The following is a 26,318-nucleotide window of genomic DNA, read 5'->3' as shown; positions in this document are numbered from 1 at the left end:
GTACCACTCAAGGGTCCTCAAGTATGAGGAAGGAGCTATAATCAGGGTAATATGATAATCAGGGATACTAGGTAAGAAGTGGAGGATACAGTCGAGATGAGCTTAATGTCCAGAGGCCTCAAATTGGAGTATACAGCCTACATAAAAGAGGGGCAAACAGCCTCATCTCATTTGGACATTTTAACCACTATGGGAGGTAGGAGAAGGGTCATTATGCCCATTCCATCCATGAGGTCAAGGAATTGATGGCTTCCTCAAAGGTCCTAGCTATCCGAACAGAGGAACGAGTGCTGGGACTGAGCTCTTTTAGCGGTGCTCCTGAGTTTAGCCCAAGCTACAAGTACCTCTTTAAATTACCAAAGGACTCAGAACCTATGGGCATCTCTCTAATGACAAACTCGGATTTGCATGAAAGATGAAGGACTTTCAATAAGGATCTAATGGTTCTATTTTCAGGCTCTGAGAGAATTTACCCAGAAAACTCCTCTAAAGTCTAAAAATTCTTTGGCAGCATCTAACTTCCTCCGTAGGCCTACCATGCTATTTGCATACCACTTTGTCAGCATTTTCCCCGTCCCCCCACCATGGACTCACCCCACCACATTTCCAAGGCATGTGACAGACTGCAGACAGGTGGGGACTGAGCTAATTCCTTTACATGGCGTCTCTACGTCACTTTTCTGTCTTGCTGAAGAACCACTGATGGGCAGCCCTGCTGCCATGAGGCTACCATGAGGGCGTCTCCATGACAGCTACGGTGCGGCTTTTCTGTCTGTTTTTACTGGGCAAAGGGAGGGAGAGAGAGAATCTCGAGCAGGCTCCATGCCCAGTGTAGAGCCTGACGCAGAGCTTGACCCCACAACCCTGAGATCATGACCTGAGCCAAAATCAAGAGTCAGATGCTTAACTGACTAAGCCACCCACCCACACACCCCAACTATACGTGTTTTTAAGAAAAGTCCTACCGAGGTGCATTTTGGGCTTATCAGGCCACAGAACACCCAGGCTGCACTCAGCACCAACCTATTCCATCTGCCAAAAAGCAGGAAATCCTCAGGCCCGTCATAGGAGCCAGTCAGAATCGTTAATAGCCTGAGCACCAGGTGTGCTTTTATGCATCCCATGTAAATCCCTTAAGCTGCAGTTTGAGCCTGGTTCTCCTCTTAACTTTAATGGAAGAATTGCATATTTCTTTACAGCAATTTTTTGATCTGAATTATTTAATTTATTCTATTTATCCATTGGTTTTGAACCAGTGGAAACAACCGAGCCTGTCACCTATGGATCTATCCACTGTACATCCCTTGTGTATACTGAGATCCGTTTTCTATTAGTGACTTGTTATTCTAGACTCTTGCCGTTGTATTTCTTTATTAAATGATTTTATTAAAATGAAAGTTTTTGCACAGCAGTTTCATCAATCTCCATTTACCTCCCCCATTGGTGAGATGTGCTCTAGCTAACATTCAGCTGGAGGAAAGTAGCACAGACAGCTGCCCAAAGCGCAATATAAAGTAAAACAGCAAATCCCCTTGCTCCAGCACATCAGTACGGAGAGCACAACACTTATGTTGAAAAATGTGTTTTTGTGGTTGTTGGGGGATGGGGCGCGCACAAAGAAGAGAGGGAGGGTGGCGGCAGCAAAGTTTGAACTTTCGGGGATTTGGAGATGTTGGTTTCAAAATGGAATTTATCCCCAAATCCCAAGATTATAGATTTCCTTCCAAACTGCATTCCCTACATGGTTTAGAGAACAGTTGAAAAAGAAATCGCTCTCCATATTTTGATTGACATTAAAAACACTGTGAAAATAGTTTGGAACTTGATCTCTTTGAGGGAAGGACCATAATCACACTATAGCTTTCACTTGCAGCCCTTTCTCCCACACTTACTCAGAACTGTTCCAGGAAAAGAAATTCACAGGGAATTCTGTTCTCATATATCACTTCTAGGAGGGGAGAGAGGCATTCTCAAGAAAATTATCCCCAAATTTCTAAATACATATAGAAAAAATTATTTAATGAATCTCAACACAAAACCACCTTACTTGGCAGAAAGAAAATAAAATTCAGTCCTTTGGAGCTGAAAACCTTTAATATCCAAGTTTATTTAAAAATTATCAGACTTGCCCTCCTTGCCACATACCACCTCGTCTTCACTTAAGCTCTAACCATACACGTCTGGCTTTGCCAAACACATTAGAAAGATTTTACTGTTCGAGTTTACACGTCCATCTGCACAGCCCGGTTAACAGAAGGGATCTATGAATACCAACTACTTTGTTCTCATCCACTTTTTCTGACCATGTATTACCATACCACTAAAATTCCCCCACCCTTGACAATCAGCTCTTTCTAAAAGGAATTCCAGGCTACTACCAACTGGCTGCCTTGTACTACTGTTTAAGATGCCCAAATATGTCTGACTATGTTGAAATGAAAGACTGCTTCCTCTCTTTCTGGAATGCACTTCCAAAACGACATCTTTTTACATTCTCTAGTCACAGGCACACTTTCAAACAGAAAATAAGATTTCTAAAGGAACAGTTTGGTAGGATGTTAGATGTGATTTCTAAAAACACACCCACTAGCACATGCATTCTCTCATTATTAGGTTTTATAGGAAACAGATCGTGGTAGGCATCTTCCTGTCTTGGCAAGTATCAGATCAGTTACGTTAACCCAACTGGTGCTAAACGCTCTTTCTACCTCTGAACTTATTTCCTTGCAGCTCTAGAAGTCCAGCCTTAAAAACTGGTAGCAGCACAATATGCAAATGGCTTTGGTTAAAAACCATTACTTTTTGGTTTCTCATTAACCTAAAAAGTTGTTTTTAAAGTAAAACCTCTTTAGATGCCTGGGAATAAAAGATGCAGGAGAGACCACTGGTGTGGGCAGACCGGCACGGCCCGCCTGCTGATCCTGGCCTGTGGCTATCAGGTAGAATTCCCGTGGCACTCCTAAACAAAAGGCTTCCCTTACCAAGGTTGCCTGTGGTCCCTGAGTATACGTCTCCATGTCTCTATGTGATCTCTCCTCCCGTCCCAACTCCAAGAACAGAACTTGAAATCTCATCCTGTTTGTCTTCCGGGAACATCTGCAGGGCAGCAAAGCCCAGTCTGGCTCTGCGAATTTGCATGGTTTATTGGCTTTTACAATCTTGCATCTCCAGCTACCTTAAGCAGGAATGTTGACTGAAACCCCCAGAAAGCCCCCAGACTCTCTGAAGAGATTAAAAGAAAGCCCTCTGTGGCTTACCTGCAGGCTGCAACTTCTTCCTGGGGACTAGGTCCGAAAGGAAGGACTGATTTCTCTAGCAGGAGCACAGCAAGAGGGCAGGCAGGCAGGCAGCCTAATACACACTGCTCGATTCAATCAAACTCCAGACCGCCCTTCCTTAGCCCCTCCCAGAAGTCCGTGCTAAGTGAACACATATCCCCTATGTTTACAGTCGGCAGTCCGTGGTATGCATTGTCCTGTAGTTTCTCTACTAGGGCAGCCAATGACGACACCCGGGCCGAGGTGGAGGCAGCCTGCCTGTGGAGATGCCTGTCATTCCCTAGGCATGCTCAGGAAATCACGCGTCAGAAAAAGCAAGACCTAAACAGCTCTGAAGCTGCGCGCAGGCTGCCCAAACCAGGCAGCCACATGCCCTTTTTTGGTTATCCTGAGCAGGGCCTCTGGAAGTGAATCCATTGTCAGGAACAATCATAAGAAATGTTAATCTTGGAGAAAGAGGCTGTCTTGTAGAGCGCAAATGTAACTTTAAAAAGCAAGCACAGTCTATGAAACCAAAAGTTAACAGTCCGTGAGTTTAGTGGGGTGGGGTGGGGAAGGCTTTTTGATTGAGGGAGCTCTAATGGCATATTTCCTTCAAAAGCAGTTGTGGATACAAAATTAAATTGTTATATGCTTGTAAACCCTACAATGGCCAGGACCCAGGTCTGGTGTACAGACTAAATTCTAACCTGAAAAAGGCACAGCCCCTTAGAAATACGTCTATACGTGTTATAAAAACAACTGACAAAAAGAGCTTAGGTCTTTTTTAGTAGGTAATGTTTTCCAGAATAAGTGTAGCGCCAGAAACTCAGCTAGGCAGGGTCCTACAGGCTTGGCTATCGTCATTGGTTTTCCGCATCACCTCCCTTTCCACCTCCCCTTTGTTTCCTTGGATTTGGCAATAGGGAGACATGGCTAGCAACTGTGCCCAACACAGAGGGTGTGAAGAGACCCAGGCCTTCCTTTGGGACTGGTGTAGACAATGCACATGCCCACAGAGATGGCACCGCCATTCTAGCGACTTCTCCAAAGTGCTCCAACCAAGTCTTCATTGACAGGATGTGTGTTATGAGAGGGTCAGATTTAGGAGATGCTGAATTAGAATGAAATTCACTGGGCCACGTGTGCATACAATCTGTGGTCTTGTACTTTTCGATAAAGAATTCACTCAATTAGTCAATCAGTATTTAATTCAATAGCAACAACAACAAAAAATTTGTCAGGCCAGGAGCAAGGTGTCAGATTTCTGTCTCATTGTTGCTATGTGTCTGGCAACTGTTTCACCACTGACCAAGAAGACTTTAAAACATTTACTCCGGCTAACTACAGTTCACAAGCTTGGTCTCCAAAAACCATAGGTTTTACCATATAACCCTTTACTTATTTATGAAGATTTGACTTAAAAATGATTTCTACTTGGGAAAAAGTCCCTGCCCTTTGTGCCTCACATAGAAGACTTGGGGAATCACTAATCCACATGGGTTGTTTTCTTCGTCAGCCCTCCAGCATTAATTAGCGAGCTACCCAGAGGCATCTATATCAAACCCCTGCTCATCTCTTTCTTGGGAAGGCTGCCCATCTCTCTTCCCAACTGCTGCTGCAGCACAGCCTAAAAAAGCTACAGAGGAGGCTGCCAGGCCGAGTGAGAGGTGAGCTTCAGGCATCCCAAGTTAGAACTCAGAATGCACTTTCCCAGGGAAACAGAATAAATAATGGCTGGTGGGAATAGCCCAGTCGATGTAGCATTTTAAAGACTCTGTGGCTCAACCAGGCATTTGTGGAGCACCACCGTTTATAAAATTGTTCCTATGGGAAAATGTTTTCTGATCTCAAATGAATGATTTGGAAATAAACTTTGGGAACACAACCAGTTTTGCTCCAGGGGTTGTCCCATATCTGGACAGGTTGTGAAGACAGAAGAACAGTTCCCTGTCTGGTAAACTGCTGAGTTTGGAGATGCTGTAGTGCAGACTTCAATGACTTCTGAAACCAACTCAGTTGGTGACTGACGCCTGTGCAAAGATATGACCTATGTCCAGAGATGTTTGGGGCCTGTGATCTCTAGGCCCTATGGACTGTGACTCAGTGAGGCCTGTTTTAATGCACTGTCTTCCATGGCCACTGCTGATTCAATCCTAAGCCACATTCTTCCCGCTTGTGTGAGTAATGCCTTTTGGTTAAACAGCATCAGGGCATAATGTGCAATCTATGAATAAAATAAGTACCAGCTTTCCAGAGGAAAGAAAAGTTACACTACAAATGGGGAAAATATTATCAGCAGGAAACATAGAAAGGACATGCATTTTGCATGGTTTTTAGAAGATAAATAGCTAAATATTTTTGGGTTCTGTCTTTAGAAAAAAGAAGTATGCTTCCCTAGATAAATTCTGAATACCTCATACTCAGGGTATAGTGGAAGAGCAACCTATTCAGCCTTTTTTATGCATTTGAAAATGGACACTGTGGAAGAACCATATGGCTGGAAGGATAATTTAACAAATTTCATTAGAAAAAAGAAAGAAAAAAACATGTTGCCAATCTCTGCCATGGGAAACTTCACTTTCATAGTATTTACTTTTTCCAGAAGTCATCTGTAAACAACACTAAAAATACACATGATTTAGACAGGAAATTTTTGTGGAATCTATTTCCCACTTAGACCATCCCAGATAAAGAACAGCTTGTCTAGCATACGATATATCTACCTAATCAAACCATAACAACTCAAAAGAGACATGTGGAAATACCTGAATGATTCGTTGTATTTTTTCAGTTCCAAATGAGTATTTGCAACCACGCAGGTCAGTAGTGGGCAATGACATTTCACTTGTAAGTCAGTTGTGAAAAGTAAAAGCAGGCCACACCTTTTTTTCATTCAAAATTAAAATCACGTCATTTAATACCACAGAGAACATACATGTTTCCAACTTAAAATATGTTTTATTGAATAAAACAGATCTTTTGAACATTTTAAAAGGCAGCAAAATCCACCCCCCTCCACACACATCTTCTTTTACTCAAATGAAGTATTTCCAGAAACTCAAGCTTAGAAAACAATAAGATCAGAGTGGTAAATTTTGATACCAAAACTGGACAACAAGGACAGCACAAAAAGAAGGGAATTGTACTAAGTGTATTTATGATCCTAGATGAGAACAATTAGCACACTGAATCCAACAAATATAAAACAAGACACGCTCAATGCAGAGATGGTCAAAACCTAAAAATCTAGCGACATATTATTCAATGTTGGCAGTTTAAAAGTCAAGAGAAAAAAGTACCAAAAAAAGGAGAAAAGCTGTTTCAATATATCAAAAATAATACTTGGTAAAATTAGCAATCATATATAGGGGAAAAAAAAAAGAAGCTCTTGAAAAACCAGCAACAGACTCTTTAAAAAACATATACAAAGAGAGCTTTACCAGAAAGCTATAGAAAACATCATCTTAATGGTGAAATGGTAAAAAGTATTCCCACTATAATCAACAAAAAGGCAAGGATGCCTACCATCTCTTCTACAATTAAAAAAAAAAATGAGCCAGAGGTCCTAACCAAGACAAAGAAAACGAAAAAGAAGAAATAAGAACTATTGGAATTAAAAAGAAAACAAATGTCTTTATTGCTATGATATGATCATGTGGGTAAAAAGTTCAAGTGAATCAACAAATATATTAGAATTAATAAAGGAGTTTAGCAAGATTATTGGAATCAAGTTCGGTATGCAAAACTCCAGAGTTCCTGTAACCAGCTGTCTCTAATTTTAAAATATAATGGAAAATAGATGATTCATATTAATAACCAAGTGTGCATTACTTGGGAATAAATGTAACACAATAGTACAAGAAAACTGCAGAGCTGGATTTAGGACATAAAAGGTCTGCATAAATGATGAAATATGTCACTTTTACCGATGGCAAACATCAAAATTATGAAGATGTAAATCTCCTTGAATTAATCTATGCATTTGTTATTCCAGCTAAAATCCCTAAATGATAAACTTTGTAGAACTCAACAAAACAATCCTAAAATTTGTTTGGAAAAATAAAGATCTAAAAATAAGTACTATCTTTATACAGCAATTGTAATTAAGAAGAGTGTTATCGCCCTGAATAGACAAACAGATCAGTAGAATAAAGTGGAAACCCTAGAAACAGCCCCAAGCATATACGGACACATCTAAAGTAATAGCAGAGACACTACAGATCAGGGAGAAAAGGGTGAGCCCTTCTATTAATGGTAAGGTCACCGCTGATTATGTAGAAACAGTAAAATTAGATTCAAAATTTCTACCCCACACTAAAAGAAACTAGATTACCTGAAAAACAAAACTTAAAAATGACTAGGAAAAACTCCAGGTGAGTACTTTTATGATGAGGTGTGGAAGGATTCTTCAATCATCAAAAACAGAACTTCAGACGGAAAGACTGAAAACTTTGAGGAGATGGTTATATTAAATTCACAATGCTTGTTTACTTCTGCTCCTTCCCAAACCCCATCAAAATGATAGCACAGAAATTTAAAAAAAAAAAAAAATTATCAGTAAATCCTACAAGGCAAAGAATACTGGAAGGGAGTCAGCACAGACTCTAGATGTCAGCCAATGTTTGTAATATGGAAAATGGCTGGTAAGTGACTTAGCAGAAGTAAGAAACTGAACTCTGGCCCGTGGAGTGGGAGGCCGGTGGATGAGAAAGAAGCCAACTCCAACCTCAGAACCAGGAAAAACAAGATTTGAAGCCCCGGGAAATTCTCAGGGCGAAGGATGGAGCAGAAAGCAGGCTTGGTTGAAAATATGAGTATGTGGGGCGCCTGGGTGGCTCAGTGGCTTAAGCCTCTATTCGGCTCAGGTCATGGTCTCAGGGTCCTGGGATCGAGCCCCGCATCGGGCTCTCTGCTCAGCGGGGAGCCTGCTTCCCCCCTCTCTCTGCCTGCCTCTCTGCCTGCTTGTGATCTCTCTCCCTGTCAAATAAATAAATAAAATCTTAGAAAAAAAAAAAAAAGAAAAAAGAAAATCTGAGTATGGAACAGTTGAAAACCCAGCTCCAGAAGCCCTCACAACCCCCTAGACAACTCAGTGAACACTTCTCTTTCAATCAGACAGAAGCTGAAAGTTTTTTCTCAGAAGAGAAGTGCTGCCCTCAGAATGTCAGGCAAAGCAGTGCGTAGGGAACAGGCTTCGTAGTGAAAACAAAACTTAAGTGAAAGTCTACTCAGTGAACACTGGAACACCCCCAGTCTCCTCACTCTGCAGGGCTCCCAGGACACAGTCTGGTTTGTCCCCTGCAGAAAGGAAATTGGAGAATTCCACTCCAGGGAAACTGGCATGCCTATGGAAAAAAGAACTCGAGGCTAAGGGACCTCGGAAATACCTAGTTCATTGCCCACGACCCTTTCATGAACTGGGGCACAGGAATTCCCAATCGGTTGTTTAGCACCTCACTCTTAATTATGAACATCACATTAAGGAGAGGCCTGAAAGGGAGACTTGAACAACAGAAAAAGAAACTCAAAGGAAAAAGAGGCAAGGTGAGAAACAGAAGAAAACTCTAAGAGAAACGTAATTACTATCCTAAGAGAGCTAAGAGAAGATACTGTACCCAACAAAAGATGCTTCTAAAGGGCACTTTCAGAGAAGACAAAAGAACACTTGGAAATGAAAAATACTGTGGCAGAAAGTTATAAAAATTCAATTCAAGAAATGGAAGATACAGTTTTTAAAAATTCGCCCAGGGGTGCTTGGGAAGCTTGGTCGGTTAAGTGTCTGACTTCAGCTTGAGTCGTGATCTCAGGGTCCTGGGATTGAGCCTGAGTCAGGCTCCCCACTCAGCAGGGAGTCTGCTTCTCCCTCCCTCCCACCACTTGTAATATCTCTCCCCCCCTCAAATAAATAAATGAAATCTTAAAAAAAAAATCAGAAAATTAGGAGAAAAAGACAAGATGGAAAAAAGGAGAGAAAAGAACATTACCAAATCAAACAAAACCAACATCAAAGTGTTCCAGAAAAAGAGGAAAGAGAAAACTGTTAGGAGGAAATGATCAAAGAAATAAAACATTAAAATTTCCCAAAACTAAAGAACACAAGTTTCCAGATTCAAAGGGCCCACTGAGCATCCAGTATAATGAGTGAAAACATTTTTAAAATTCTGAAGTTATCAAGTTCTTGGGTTATATCTTCCACCCAAAGGGAAAAAAAAGTTGGGGTTGAAACTAGAAACCAAGGCAGAAGATAAGGATCAGAAAATAGAGAGTACAAAAACAGAGAGAGACGTGGTGAAGGGTGGTCCCATGATGACAGGGAAGGAAAATTCCAAGACAACAGATGTCAAGAAAGAAACCAGTAGAGACTGGAGCAGAGGGTTCCAGGAAGAACATTTTCAGGACAGTCAGGTAGGCAGATTATACCTGATATTTTCTTGGGGAAAGCATTTGTGATAGATACACGGAAAATAAGAAATGTAATAGTGAGGTCATTATAATTGCGGGAAAAATAAGATTTTGTATGAGAAAGGAAAAGTGATCATGGTACACTATATAGTTCAACTGTGAGAAAAATTTACACAGTCATACTAATGTAAATACTACATATTGATTTCACCAAAACAATGATGTAATTAGATTCAAAGGATAACGAGCAAGAACATGTTAGTAGGATGAGGGTGGGTAAGAGAGCTAAACCTTCATTTTGTTCAGCAAGAAATCAATAGTTAATGTCTAATATTGAAATTTTATTATTTTTATTTTTTTTAAAGATTTTATTTATTTATTTGACACAGAGATCACAAGTAGGCAGAGAGGCAGGCAGAGATAGAGGGGAAACAGGCTCCCCGCTGAGCAGAGAGCCCGATGCGGGGCTCAATCCCAGGACCCCGAAATCATGACCCGAGCCGAAGGCAGAGGCTTTAACCCTCTGAGACACCCAGGGGCCCCAAGAAATTTTAATAAATAGAATTAGCCTATTATTTAGGGACATGAAAACAGAGATCACCTTTACCCCCTCTCCCAACAAATCACTGAACAAATGTTTATTGAATGTATACCACATGCCAGGGCCTGTTCTGGACATTGTGAACAAAACACAATTCGATGGAGGGAGACAGATAAACACACTAACTAATAAACATATTAATGCTGGGCAGTGGAAAGTGCTATAAAGAAATTATAAAGGAATAGAGAAAATCAGGGAAGTCCTCTGTGAAGAAGTTTTCAATGGGGAGGTGAATAAAATGAAGGAACAAGCAGTGGGGTGACATGACGGAAGAACAAGAATACAGCAGACACTCACTAAAGAATAAGAAAGGCTACAGAGGGTGCCTGGGTGGCTCAGACCTTAAACATCTGCCTTCAGCTCACGTCATGACCCCAGGGTCCTGGGATGGAGCCCCGCATTGGGCTCCCTGCTCAGCGGGAAGCCTGCTTCTCTCTCTCCCATTCCACCTGCTTGTGTTCCTTCTCTCGCTGAGTCTCTCTCTGTCAAACAAATAAATGAAATCTTAAAAAAAGAAAGAAAAGAAAGAAAGAAAAAAGAAAGACTGCAGAGTAATTGGAGGAGGGATCACCACGGCAGATCAGATCATCTAGAGCCTGAGGACCATGGTAAGGACTTTGAGTTTTTGTTCTCAGTAGACAGAAGGTCACTGGGAAATGTTGAGCAGAAAGAAAAACTCACTCTGGCTGTCCTGTGTTGAACAAGTGCTGAGACCACAAATGTAGAAGCAGGAGGAACCGTAGCCTCCTTATGGGCAGGGGGTGCTGGCCTGGACTAGGGCGGCTGTGGTCAGGGAGCTGCGAAAGTACTGGATTTGGGGTACATCAGGACTCACTGCTGGTTCAGAGAAGGTATGACGTGAGAAAAAGAGAAGAAGCAAGGATGCGTCTTTTCATGGGCTGAATAGCTGAGTGAGGGTGGTGTTATTTAATGCAATGGAGGCCACTGAGGGAGGTGTTGATTTGCAAGAAGGTGTGGGAATCACAGTAGACCTAATTTCAGCACGCGAAGATGACCAAAGGCATCTAAGCGTTAGTGCAGACAGGCAGTGTGATATACAATCTGATGTTTAGGGGAGAGGATGAGGCTTGAAGTATACATTTGAGAGTCATCCATTTATAGATGGTGTTTTAAACTTGGACTAAGTTACATGGAAGAATGCAAACAGCGAAGAGAAGGCTATTAAACTGACACCCCAACACTTAAAGCCCAGAAAAGGAGACTGAGAAAAAGCTGAGAGCCACTGCTTGGTTGGGGGGGGGGGTCAGTTATAAGAATGGGTAGGATGGAGGTTTACTGCTTTTTGTTATAAGCCACACAGTATTATTTAACTTTAAAAGTAAGGTAGGGGCAACTGGGTGGCTCAGTCAGTTAAGCATCTGACTTTTGGCTCAGCTCATGATCTCAGGGTCCTGGGATTGAGCCCCTGCATCTGGATCTCAGCGGGGAGTCTGCTTCTCCCTTGCCCTATGCCCCTTCCCCTGCTCATGCTGGCAATCTATCTCAAATGGATAAATAAAATATTTTTTTAAAAAAATAAATAAATAAAAATAAGGTCATTTGTGATAGACTGGATTACTGCAGCCAACTAATCACTTCCTCGTTTAATGAGATTAAACACTCAGTCCTTGCCCTGTGGCTTTGCAGTGCTCCCTGTAGGAGGACTTGGCCTGTGATTTGCTTTGAATGATGGGATGTACCAGAAGGGATGGTGTGCCTGTATCAGAGTGGAAGCTTTAAGAGGCATCGCATGTTCTGTTTTTACCCAAGTGTCTGCCTTTTGCCATGATAACCAAGCCCCACAGAGTGGGTTGAATGGTGCCGCCACCAGAAAATTCATTCATCTGGAACCTGTAAATGTGATCTTATTTGGAAATAGGGATCTTTGAAGATGTAATTCAGTTAAGGATCTTAAGATCACACTAGATTATCCTGCTGAGACCTACATCCAGCAGCAAGTATCCTTGTAAGAAAAAGGTGGGGGATTTGAGACACACAGGACACAGAGTAGATGGGGATATGAAGACAGAGGCAGCGCCTGGAGCAATGCATCTAGAGACCAAGGAAAGCTGAAGTCTGCAGGGACCACAGGCAGCTAGGACAGAGGCACAGAACAGATTCTCCCTCAGAGCTCCCAGAAAAAGCCAACAACTCTGTCAACACATTGATTTTGGACTCCTGGCCGCCAGAACTATGGGAGAATAAATTTCTGTTGTTTTAAGCCACCCAGTTTGTGGTAATTTGTTACAGCAGCACAGGAAAACGATTCACCCCAGATCGTGTCCACTCTTCAGCTTGGGTTCCAGACCGAGGAGACACGTGGGGCTGCACTGGGCCAGGGAGCCTGGCGGGACCAGCACATTTGCCACTGGCCCAGGCCTTAGACAAAAGGCCTAAGAAATAAATGTTTGTTGTTATAAACCACTGAGATTTTGTAGCAGGTTTTACCAAGAAAAAGCTAACTACTATTTGTATATATTAAGTGAGGCTTAAAACTAAAGAAATTTAAACTAAAGAAAGTTTGGCTACTTTACGATGTAAAAACTTCTGTTCAACAAAAGCCACTGTATACAAAGTGAAAAGATGAGCCAAGAGAAAATGTGCAAAGTATAAAGGATTAAAATCTAGAATATTGGGGCACCTGGGTGGCTCAGTTGGTTAAGCCTCTGCCTTCAGCTCAGGTCATGATCCCAGGGTTCTGGGATTGAGTCCCGAATCAGGCTCCTTGCTCAGTGGGGAGTCCGTTTGTTCCTTTCCCCCCAGTTGTGCTCTTGCTCACTCTCTCTCTCTCAAATAAACAAATAAAATCTTTAAAAAAATAAAGTAAAATCTAGAATGTCAAAGAATGCCTAAAAATCAACTGAGATAGGAACAGAGAAGAAAGAGAAAACACAATAAAAATGGGAATAGGATACATCATCCACAGAAGAGAAAACACAAAGGTCAAAATCATTGAAATGCTGATGCTCAACCTTATTAGAGATAAGGAAAATGAAAGTTAGAACACTGACACCAGCTCCCAGCCAACAAATTGGTAAAAAACCAAAACAAAATGAAAAAAAAAAAAAAAAAACTAAACAAAAATAAACCCCTACCATTTAATGCTGTAAAACTAAATGATGTTGTTCATGTGCAGAAAGAAATTCCTATGCATTTTTGGATCAGAAAGTAAACTGGTACATTCACTTTGTAGACTGACTTGGCAGTGATGTTTAGCCTATGCCTTCCTTGTCTGGCAATCCCATGTTTAGGTATATCCTCTCAGGAAACTCACATTCTTTAGCAAGGAGACAAGTAAAAGGCCACTCATCGGAATATTAGCTGTCAGCACAGTACCACAAAAATGCCTCTAGCCATGAGCAGGGGAGAACCTACACAAACTATGAGGATGGACCACTAGCTGTAGCTAAAATGAATGAATGCAATGTACTAGGTCTCAAAAACATAGTATGTGAAGAAAAAGCCAGATGCAGCTGGACTGATTACATTCATATGAATCACTTATGGCTACAGGCAACAGCAGACTAGAACCACTCCAAATTCAACACAGCGGTTGCCTATAAGAAGCGAGAATGACGCTGTGCACAAAAGTCAAGGAACTTGGAATTTATCTGCAATGTACAAAAGAAGACCTCAAGTAATCATGACAAAATTATTACATCTATTGGTTCTGAAGATATGTACACTGGTTGTGTATTATCCTTAGACTTTTTTTTTTTAATTAAAGAAACGGCTGTACAAATGAGAATTCTCTCCCCACGACAATAGTATCTGGTCACTTATGTGACACTGGGAAAGGCCACTGCCCTTCTGTGTCCTCCAGGCCATGATGCAGCTCACTCAGGACCAGTCTGACTAGCCCTGAATGTGAAGGTCTCAACTTAATCACAACTTTGTATTAAGGCTTTGACACAATAGAATCCAGGGTTACTCTTTAAAGGCTAACACCTTAAGCCTTATCCTGACCTAATGCCTTAATGCCAATTGTTTTGTGAATCGGGTGCAGATAAAATGAGGGCCAGCTCTGATCCATTTTAATGGGCACAGAGGGAAGGAAGAGGGGCTGGTCTCTTGGGACACCAGGTGGAAGAAGAAGGGCATGGGTTGTTCAAAGTAAGGGGGAGGACCTGATGAAATGGAAAGAGGATGTGATCCAAGAAGACCCAGTGTGGATGAAGGAGCGAATGAGACAAATGTTACCTTTTCCCACTTCTGAGGAACAGGACTGGTTGATTCCTTCAGTCTCCCTATGGGAAATCACTGTATCCCTATTTCTTGAGCTAGGGAGGGTAACTGGATGTGTCTATGGTTTCCACTCTATCATCAGAGAAAGTAAGATGGTTGCATCCATGGGAAATCTCTCTCAGTCTCCAGTGGGTACCTGAGTCACTCAGAGCCATAACTGGATTCTTCTCAGACAGTTGTGTTCATTCATTCATTCACTCATTCGACCAGCCTCCTAACAGGTATTACCTGCAAGGCTTCCTGTTCGGCTCCCTGCCTTTTATAATCTTGTAAAAACATTACACTTGGCTTTAAAGAACTGCCATGCTAAAGGGGAAGCTCAGACACACGCACAGGATGGACTCCCAAATGGCAGGTGCTAGGAGAGACCCCCTTGCTCTGCACGTGTTCACCCAGCTGTGTGTGCTTCCTCTTCCTGTCTCATGCGTGACGAAGGCTGTCTAATCCAACCAAGACCATATGGTGAGAACTGGCGTTCCCTCCCAACCAGAAAGCACATCCTTCTCTCATTACAGGGGGAAGAAAAGCCAATCTCATAATTGGCTTTGCATTGCAGACATACTTGTGAGGGGTGCAAATAAGAAAACATGTAAAATATTTGATCTATTTTGGGTGAGGTTTTGTAGCTTTGGCCTAGCAGAATGTCATCTGAGAGGCAGTGATTCCTCCTGGGGTGGGGGGCAGATATTTTTAAGATCCAAAAAAAGAGAGGCGGGGGGAAAGAAAACATATTTTCAAAGAGATAGCTGAGTCTGGTAATACACAGGGAAAGACGGCTGTTTGGAACAAGCCAGCTGTGTGACATCAATGCGTCTGAGGACACCTCAGGCTCTCCTGGAGGTCTGCTTTATGTCGCAGACAGAGACTAAGCCACCTCTGCGGCCCCACTCCAGGCTCCCCTTTCTGAGCCTTCACGGGTGCCACTCAGCTTCCTCTCAACTCACACTCCCTGTGTCCTCTTCACATAGCTCACTGGCCTCTGTCTCTAAACCTGTCCCGTGCTTGCGGGAAATCACCTCTGACTGACTCTAGTTTCTTCTAGCTTCACTGTCTTTTCTTTTAGTGTCAAAATTCTCCAAATGATGAATTCATGAAGCAGCCACCCTTCCCCCTGCCCCGATTCTTCCATGACCTCACTTCTTGGGCCCTGAACATTTTGACTTGAGCCCCATCCCTCTTCTGAGAGGTTCTGCCCACGATCCCTGAGCAGCTAGACCCTTCTGCAGTCCTCCCCGGCATCCCCTAACACTGCTGGCTGCTGACTTTACCTTTGGTAGCTCCTGCCACTAAGGACTCGCCTGTTGTCTTAATTCTGCTGGCCTGTTTGGTTTCTCTCTTGTTCTTTTCCCTCAGCATGCACATCCCCCAGTGTTCAGGCCCTACCTCTCCCTTAGAAAGAGATTCTCTCTCTCTCAGAGAATAACAGCACCTACTTCACAGGGCAGATGTAAGAATTAAATGAGATAAAATGGAGGTGAAGTTGCTTTGTGAACTATGAGCTTGTTTACCGATGGGACAAACTTTTACAAAGCACCTTCCCCACACTGAAGCTTTTCTCAGTCTTGGGAATACAGTGATACTGAGTGAGGTGCTGCAGCTCTTCTTCCCATGAAAGGGCCTTGCCTTTTGCTGGCAGATCCATGGACTCACGTAAGTGGTGAATGGGGCAGGTGTGGTCATAAAAATCCTATACAGAGACGGTTACACTAGGCAACCCATGAGGGAGAGGTCGTTTTTATCTTAGGGGGTTTAAAAAAAAAATCTCGTTTGTTCTCATGTTTACAACAATTACCTCTTCTAATATGAAAAATAAAAAGTAAATATATTTAGCCCAGACCTCTTGCTTTCATTGTGAATTCCCTTGCTTGGAAATCTTTAATATCATCTTACTACCAAAAGGAAGAAGTCAAATGTGGCTTAGCATTTTACCAAGATCAGCCATCACCCCTCTTCTTGCCTCTCTTAGATCGCCAATACAAACCCACTCCCCTCCCACTCTCACTAAGGGGCACAGCTGGGCTTCTACCCCTTCACACGGGTCTGAGGCCTTGCCAGTCATCTGGCACCAACTCTGGACGCACCTAAATGCCATCCCTAAAATCTAAGCCTTCATTTAATAACCCTTCTTGGGGGTTATTACATACAGAACCTGCTGGCAAACCCACTCAATTTCTATTTATCAATTACTGACTTGAATTATTTGATTTGATTTATATACATTCTAGGTTGATTGGTTAATGGCTAATCATTTAATTAATAGTTAATCAATATTAACAAATATTTCTCTAGGGTCTGTAATGTGTTGTCAATTCTTTTTGATCCTAGTGACACAGTGCTAAATAAGACAGAACTTTTAGAAATAGAGGCCATATCTTAAAATTATGGGCCGTATACTATGCTCATTTATCTTTTTCTTTCTCTCAACATTACCTTTTTGGGCCAGCATTTAAAAATACAAACAAACAGGGGCGCCTGGGTGCCTCAGTGGGTTAAGGCCTCTGCCTTCGGCTCGGGTCATGGTCCCGGGGTCCTGGGATCGAGCCCTGAGTCTGTCTCTCTGCTTGGCGGGGAGCCTGCTTCCTCCTCTCTCTCTGCCTGCCTCTCTGCCTACTTGTGATCTCTGTCAAATAAATAAATAAAATCTTTAAAAAAAAATACAAACAAACAAAATATTAAGATGTTTTGACAAAAACTACGTTACATGCTTAACTGCATATAAACCCAGTACTAAAACTGAGAATTCAAGTCCGTGCTCAGGGAATGGTGAGTATAGATTTGGGTCTAGGCCAGGAGCCCTGGAATCTTGTTGCAGCTACCCTAATTAAGAGGTGCAGGTGGCTGGGGGAGGGGAAGGACTACAGCCCTCCCACGTGCCTATGAATACCAGGCATACCTCAAACAGAACTACCCATGTATGGACTTTTGGGGACACTCCGTTCATATGATTCTCCTGGAAGTCAGGGAAGTAATAGTCATAATAAAAACAACAACAAAAAATGAGTATGGCCAGAGTTGAGTTAGAAACTAGAGGGCCAACCTATTAACTTGAAGTGGGACATATACCTGACACAAAAACTGAGGTAGCCATCTGAACCAAGGCTCCTGTGCGATAGGCAGCTTCCCTGAGGAGACACAAAGGAGGTACTGGGGGAAAGTTCTGACTCAAAACCCAAGAAGCTGGCCACTTTGGCATGATGGTTCCGGTGGCAGCTGATAAACTGCCTTTCTTCAGGATATTTCTGTCTGTCTGAAGAATTAGACACTACTGGCTGGGAGAAATGCCCCTAAAACAGTACTGGGGGAATCCTGGCAGATTCTCCTTTTAAAACATCAGGCTTCTCTTTGCCTGTCAGGACACCAATGTTGCTGTCTTTCAGGTTACAGATCTTATCTATGTATTACTTTTCACGGACTATCTCCTGGTATTCTATGTGAATCCATGTCCTTAGAAATTATCTCCTTTGAAAGACTGCCTCGGGGCACCTGGGTGGCTCAGTTGGTTAAGCACCTGCCTTCGGCTCATGTCATGATCCTGGGGTCCTGGAAATGAGCCACATCGGGTGGGAGCCTGCTTCTCCCTCTACCTCTGTCCCTAGCTTGTGCTCACTCTCTCTCTCTCTAATAAATAAATAAAATCATTCTAAAAAGCAAGAAAAGAAAAGACCACCTTTGTATCTCTTCATCACTCTGTTAAATGGATAATTTCTGGGAAGTTTACATTTAGATTGATTATTCACAGTATGTCTGTCTGTATGTCTGCCTCTCCTCTGTGTGTATATATAAGCAAATACTCATCTCTGTATGCTCAGCACCTGATAATGCCTAAAATGAAATGTTACAGAATGAGTAAAGGAATTTTAGAAAATTTCAACTTCCTGATAGTATTCCCAAATTTGGGGATTCTTCTTACTGTGGAAACTATTAACTAAGAGAGAAGGAAACCGATTGGTCAAGTTCAAGGAAACTGATTGGGCTACATCTTCCAGGTGCTAGGGGATAAAGCCTTCGGGCAGATGTATTTGAGGTCAGATGCTCTACTGTTCCCAGGCTGGAGTATTAAGGGGAGCTGGGGCTATGTTGAGGACAGCACCTGGCCACTCTTTCTTCTACTTCCTTTTCATTTTTCTGACTGGTGCGCATTGGATCAGCCCTTCTTCCTTAATGGAGCGATAAGATTCAAGAGTCAATTATAGATTGATTGCAGTGTGGCCAAGCTCACTTGGCAGATACCCCGGATTTGGGGTTAGGTCCAGTTAATGAATGAAATGATCCTTTGCCTGACCCTGAATTCTGTACATATTATTTTCCTTGGGAAACTCACAGAAAATGGTGTCTTAAGTGGTGGTGGGGGGGTGATCCAGTTTGGCTAAATACCATCCATTTCAGACAGTTTCTAAACTACAAAGACCCTGGGTGCTGATATTTCAGAAGTAAGAATAAATAACAAACTAAACATACAAATAATGGTGTCCATCTATATCTAAATATATAGATATAATTTATGTATTTATTTCATACAGTAATATATTAATATATTTAATACACCTATTATGTGTTAATACATTTAATGCTTTAGTAATTATAATCAGTTAGTATTTAATACACTAAATATAAATAATTTTATTATTATGTATTTATTTATTTAGCACTCATTTCAATGTCATGTCACCATGACGTTGTCACCCACATTATCACCACTTTCCCCTTGCACACCCCCAAATTATGGTTGGCAAATTATAATATTCACTTATGGGGAGCAAGACAGGTTAAGAACCTGCCTTCAGAACACAGAAAAAGTACAGATTACAGATAAAGCAACCTGTATAAGTCATTTAAGTTCTGTAAGTTTTAATCTTTTCATTTGTAAAACAGCTGCCTTGAGAAGTTGATGTGAAGATCAAATAGATTAATAAATGTGAACACACTTTATAAACTGTGAAGAGGTACTTAGCTATGAGTGATTATCATTAGCAGCACAAGACTGAGATTAATACCCAAGCGGCCTCCTACCAGCTTCATTTTTTTAACTTTAAGTTAATTTACTGCATATTGTCTTTCTATGAGATCTTGACTCTTGCTGGATTATGGAAAAGTGATTGCAGCAGCCACAAAACTTTGTCTGATACTTGTCATTCCAAAGAAATTGGTGAAATTCCACTGTGTACAGAGAGGAAAACACTAAAGTTTCCCTTAAGTGTTGGAAGAAGATAACTTCTGGAAAGCTGGGTTGGGGCTGGCAGTGCGGGTGGGGAGAAGCAAAAACAAAACTTTTCGTTTTTGTTTTCAGAACATCCTTTTTCACTCCTCCCCAACATAGGCAACTGTTCTGATAATTGTACTTTTTTTGCATTGGGTGTCTTCCCAAGCATAGAGGTATCATTCTATATGCATGCATTTCTAGCCACACGGGGGTATGCCTCATCCACTCTCCCACAGGGATTTCTACACAACCCTTGACTTGGGGAATTCCATGTGACATCAGTTTCAAGTGTGTGAAAGGCCCTAGGACCGGAAGAGAAGGGAGCAGAAGAGGGTGCTGGGCTGAGTGACAGCCGACCAGATCTTGGAGGTTATTTTAAGTATATATTTCCAGGAAGAGAATGTCAAGCTTTGTGTGAACTTGGTTTTCTCACATGTCAACATGAGAATAGCAATAAAGGCGGTCTCCTTCCCAGCAACCCTTTGAGGAATAATAAATAAATGGGATAAGAAAGTGTTTCACAAAATAAAACAGACTTTGAAGTTAAAAAAAAGCAGCCAGCCAGAATTCCACGTGTAGCTGGAAACTGTTCCACGTTTTAACCATTCCTATCAGTCAGCTGGGTGGTAATCAGTAAGCTCTCCACCTTAAATTCTTCTAAGTGCACACACACACACACGCATGCATGCGTGCACACACACACACATACACACACATGCATGCACACACACACACGCATGCACACACACACACGCATGCACACACACACACAATAGGTGCTACGGATTTTTTTTAAAAGAGAGCAAACTTATGTGTTTATAGATATATTTGGACTCTTATCCAAAATGATCACTTCATTTAAAGTTTACATTAATTTACATTAATTTTCACTTACTATCATTATTAACATGATTGTTATAGTTATGTGGTATATATAATCAAATCAGCAAGCAGGCCATCCCAATTCTAAATTTAGATGGTTCTCTAAATTCCGAAGATCTCTAAGGCATTTTCAGTCCTAGGAATCTATGAATCTAAGAATTTTGACTTTGACTTTCATTATCTCACACGTGCTTTAGAAAAGAACGCAGTGGGGCACCTGAGTGGCTCAGTGGGTTAAGCATCCAACTCTTGATTTCAGCTCAGGTCATGATCTCAGGGTCATGGAATTGAGCCCCGTCTCGGGCTTTGCACTGGGGAGGAGCCTACTTAAGATTCTCTCTCTACCTCTCCCTCTAGTCCTCCCCCTCTTTCTCTCTCTCTCTCCCCTTTCTCTAAAGAAAAGGAAGAACAGAGTTGCACACAACAGTCTGAATGAGTCAGTATCCCTCAAAAACACCAGCATGCAGAATATACTCACAGGAAGTTTCTTGGTGGGTAAATGTAGCTTTGCTTGCTACACTGAACAGAATCTCTGTGCTTTAAGTGTGACTCCAGATGCAAACCCTCTGTTGTCATCAAAATGCTTATGCATGGTCAGTAGTGCTAAGGCCTGTGTGAGTAGACAAGCTATCATCCTATATAGTCATTCTAAAAGAGTTTTACTATACTCTGTATTTTAAATATAGTCACAAAGGAGACAATTTGAACTCTTAAGAAAAACTCTGATAAGAACTCCGAACTGGAAACTGCTAAAAGTCTCTGGGCTATTTTCACAGATAATCTTTGCAGTATTTGAAATGAAGTCTTCAAGGAACACAGAGCTACAGTCTAGGTATCTACAAGCCAGCAGATAGGCTAGTCAGAGCCAAGCAGCTATTTCTGATTAGAAAAATATAGACAGAGTATGGGGGTTGGGATGGAAGGAGGACAGTACCGTGCACTGCACAACTCCAGAGTCATTCACACTGTATTCTACATAGATAGTGCCACCTGAAGACAAGGGAGAGTAAAGTAAATGCAGTTTTCATTCTGTGGTGCATGTGGAAAGCAAATATGGATAATAAGATTTATATTTCAGGTTGCTTTTTTTAAAAACCAATAACCAAATAATTAAGCCTTGTGTTTAAATAAACCCCAAAGAAAATAATTAAATTGACTTGGAAGTTTTCTAGCTAAGAAAGCCAGATTTATGCCACGTTTTAATATCATATGTCATAAAGCAGTAAGAACAAAACAGCCACTCTGAATGAAGCAAATCAGTCAAATGCTTAGAAAAAAGAAAGCATAAAGGATGTTTTTAAAGTGAAGCTGGGTATTAGCTTCATTCATCCTCCAAATATTTATTCAGTGCCTACTATCTGTCACACCATGCTATCAGATGTATCCTGTTTTTAAGGTTCTCATGGCCCCATGCAAAAGCTCATGTATTTATAATATCTTTGCACTTTGTTGCAGTAATCAATTCATTTAAAGTGAAAAGATATATTAATTAATTTTTAGTAGTTCACTATGTATGTGGTTAAATCAAGTTAAGAGTTTTCAAGTCGAACACAAATTCAGGAAGAAACAAAACAAGTTGATTGCTTAACTAGGCACAAGGATCTTGTGTAAAGACTGATAGGATTAAAATTAAATGATTTTGCTACTATGAAAAATAACACAAGCAAAGTTAAAAAACAGAGAAAAGTTACGGCTAAAGTATTTAGATAATTCATCACAAACAAAAGATTAAGAATGGCCAGGAATGGCTGCACAGGCTGTGTACTGCACACCAGCAGGGGGAGCCATTCAAGTAGATGACAATAAGTAGTGTCCCTGAAGTTGCACTGATCAAAATCCGTAATATTTAAAGCATTCCTATATTAATAAAAAGATCGACAAGCCACCTGATGTCAAAGTGGGCAAAGGATATGAGACAGTAAGCGTATACAAAGATGTAATCTTTGTAATCAAAGAAATGGATACTGAACAATAATGAACCATGTTGTGTTACCAGTACTGGTTAGGGTATGGTGAAATGGTATTCTCTGGCATTCCTAGGTGAAGTGTGAACGTGACAATATCTATTTAAATTTAAAATGCACATTTTATGTAGAAATATACATTATATACATAAAAATGCTATATACCTCTGTCTATTTTATACATATAGTATGTTAAAGCACTAGAAGGACTACATCTCTGTTAATAGAGGCACCTCTGGGAGTCGACTGGGATTGGGCATGGAAGTCAATAGTGCATTTTAGTTTATTTTTAATGTTGCAATTGTTGAAAATAATAATAAACGTATTAGTTTCTTGACATTTAAAAAATTTACACTTCTGTTTGTGCCTTGAGACAAGGATACTATTAAAAAGTCACAAAGAGGGGCGCCTGGGTGGCTCAGTGGGTTAAAGCCTCTGCCTTCGGCTCAGGTCATGATCTCAGGGTCCTGGGATCGAGCCCCGCATCGGGCTCTCTGCTCAGCGGGGAGCCTGCTTCCTCCTCCCTCTCTCTCTGCCTGCCTCTCTGACTACTTGTGATCTCTGCCTGTCAAATAAATAAATAAACTCTAAAAAAAAAAAAAAAGTCACAAAGAAGACATACTGCAGAATATTTTAAATGATAGTGGCAGTTGTGCAAGCCACAGTAACCCACACTAACACTTACTATACAAACGTAGCTTTACCTTAAGTAGATTGTGTTACTTGTCATTCATTTCTTTCCTTGCTTCCCTTTATAATGTTCCTCCTTTGCACGTCTCCAGCCCTTGCTTGGGAACCTGGCTCCTGGCCACCTAGGCTTTTTTCCTCTGATGTGACTTCCTGCCCAAGATTCAAACCCTGGTTGTTCTGATCCAGAATCACATTATCATTGTCTCCTAAAAGAAGACTACTATCTAGATGGATAGGCCTGGACCTCATCCCATCCCATAGAAGTCACAGGCTGAACAAATACATTCAGGGGCTACCTATGGAGAGGTCCCAGTCTCTTGCACCAACCCAGAGCGCTGAATCGGACACCTCCTTCCAGTCGGTGCAGCTAGAGGGGCTTGCAAAGGCAGCTGGGAAATCATGAGGCCAGAGTTTGCAAGAGAGGGGACAAAGACTCAGAAGGAAAACAAATTTCTGGAGTCAGAGCAGGCAGGGGAGGGACTAGCAGGTACTTGGGAATCAGAGGCATGAAATCGGATAGAGGACAATCTATAGAACAGGGCCAACATGGCCAGGCAAGAGAATGAGGAGCATGGAGGAGACAACAACAAAGGGAAAGAGCCCCCACTGTTTCACATCCCTGCCAATGGGTTCTGCTGTTACTACGAAGCAGAAGCCACTCCCAGGACAATCAACTCAGGCCAATGCTTCTCTCCCAGTGTGCTTAAAAAAACTAGCAATGCCTGAGTGGCACCCAGCCCAATTAAATTCAGATTCTTGGGTAGAGCCAGACATCAGTAGTTTTCAAAGCTCCCCAGGTGACTTCCCAGCATTGAGATGCACGGTCCAGGTTCTATAAATTTAGACTGGGAGATTGGTACGTGGCACAGGGAAGGGACACACAGGTTGGAGAACCTGGGAATCCATTTCCTACAGAATAATCTTCTCTCATTACTTTAGTAAATAGAGAATATACTTTTTTTTTTTTTAAAGGATAATTAAGATGGCTTCTCGCATTATTTTCTCACATGAGAGCTCAGGCCCAAGGTTCATAAAGTCATCACGATTTCTGGACCCTTAGAGTACAAATTTTCTTTTCTGAGCTGAGCCTTATCCCAACCTCCAAAAGAGTTCACAGTATTGACCTGACATAACATTCCATTGTTTATTTTCTCTTTGAAAATAATATAGTCAAGATTGTAAAATGCATTTGTGATAGTTGGTGCAAACACTGGATTTATAGTCTGATCTGACATAAATCAGGCTCAAAATTTATTGGCAGAAATATAAGCTGCATAATTACTCAGCAGCAGTTATGCATTCTTGACACATTTATCTTCTAGAGCCTGAACTCTGTACATGCATGGACACATATGAAATTCCCCACTCCTGATGCCTCTTCTCTGGCTCATGGAAGTAGATTTATGAAGGTATCACTGTACAATATACAGTCTTATAATTTGGATGGTTTTCTTCTCCCAAGAGAAGAAACTAAACCTTTACATGCTGAAATAATAATTTATTCCTTTGAGAATCTTGGGCTGGATGTGCAAATGCAAACACCAAATGAAAAATAAATTAACTTGGAAATTATTTGACTGGTTATTTTGACTAAATAGCATATTTCTTTGGCATTCTGCAGATAGCTTCATTTTCTGACAGGCCCAAGACGCCCTACTTAACCTATGTGAAATAAGTGTTCTGTCCAAGTCACATACTCAAGACGGATCACCAAGCTCTTGAAGGCTATTCCCTTAAGCTCTCAGGTCTGCTTCTTTGATTCCTCTGCCGCTTGAAGATCCCTATTAACTTGCTCCTGGAAATCTCCTCCCAGCACAACCTAAGTTTAAAATGCTTCATGAATGACATTATCTGAATAGAAACTATGAGGCCTTGGGAAGGAATCATAGGGCTCAACAGCACAGATGGTGGACTAAACTTTTCTCTATCAACAGTCAAGGCTTTGGACTAGAAGAGATGTGGGAGTTGAATGTCCCAATAAAGAGACAATAAAGAGACATGAGATTAAAAGACAGAACCACGGTTTTTGGCACTGGGTTGAATGATGGATTCTTGGCCTCGGAAGGATATCTGACCAGAGTCTAAATGCCCTCCTCGAAAGACTTTAAATAAAGAAGGAAAAGGAGACAATGACCTTGGTAAACTATGAAAGTGGCACCTTTAGAGGACAAGATGAGATGAATAAGAGTATGGGAAGTGCCTAGTGTTTTATACCCCAAAAATATTGGAAGGAAGATAGAGATGGAAATAATACTTACAGCCTCAGAATCTTTATGCCAATAGTAGCTGTCACTGATTCAGCACTATCTACATATTGCTTTTAGATTGAAGAATAGTCCTATAAGTAGGTACTATTAGGAGTTCCGTTTTAACAGAAGAAGAAAATGAGGACACACATAGCTGGGAAGTAGGAAAACCAGGTTTTGGACAAAAGCAATCTGGTCCAGAACCCACATGACACTTTACTGTCCCCCTAACCTGCCCGGCATGTGTTGCAACCAAAGTAAGCTTAGGATTATACCCTCATGTGATCTTTGAGGCATGGTGGGAAGGGACACCAGACTGAAATACAATGATAAGAGTGTATCCTCTTCTTAAACTACAGTCTTGCAATAAGATGAGACTGAGTGGTAACGATAGGTAAAGAAGGCATTCATTCATGTGAGTAATCTGTGAATGGAACACTGGAAAGAATGGGTAAGTTAGAGAAGAACACAAATGATTTGTTTTGGAATTTTGCAATGGGCTACCTGGTCAGAAAGAAATCACACATTTCTGACAGATGAAACTAGTACAGGAGTAAGATCTAGAATTGATTAATCAATATATATGTACACACACACACATAGGAAAGTAGACACATTCTTGACTTGTCTTCATCTTTCAGAACAAAGTGGAAGTTGATGTTTTTTCTGTTAATAGCTAGGAATGAAAGGGTAAGCCTCATCAAGCATATGCCTAAGACTTTGTTTTAAAAGATTTTATTTTGCTTATTTGACAGAGAGAGAGTCAGCAAGAGAGGGAGCACAAGCAGGGGGAGTGGGAGAGGGAGAAGCAGGCTTCCCGCTGAGCAG

At 41.4% G+C, this 26,318-nt stretch overlaps 1 protein-coding gene across 1 annotated transcript in view; it reads right to left on the bottom strand.

Annotated features, from left to right (window-relative positions):
- The window catches only part of CALD1 (caldesmon 1), a 184,311-nt gene extending 180,783 nt beyond the window's left edge, over positions 1 to 3,528 (bottom strand). The window contains 1 exon segment of the mRNA XM_047694157.1: positions 3,258 to 3,528. The gene's annotated coding sequence lies outside the window, so the exon portion shown is untranslated.
- Between the last annotated feature and the right edge of the window lie 22,790 nt (positions 3,529 to 26,318).

This window comes from Lutra lutra, chromosome 11, assembly GCF_902655055.1.
Source record: "Lutra lutra chromosome 11, mLutLut1.2, whole genome shotgun sequence".
Taxonomy (NCBI): domain Eukaryota; kingdom Metazoa; phylum Chordata; class Mammalia; order Carnivora; family Mustelidae; genus Lutra; species Lutra lutra.
Note: the sequence above shows the minus strand (reverse complement) of the source record. Positions and strands in the feature narration are given on the sequence as shown.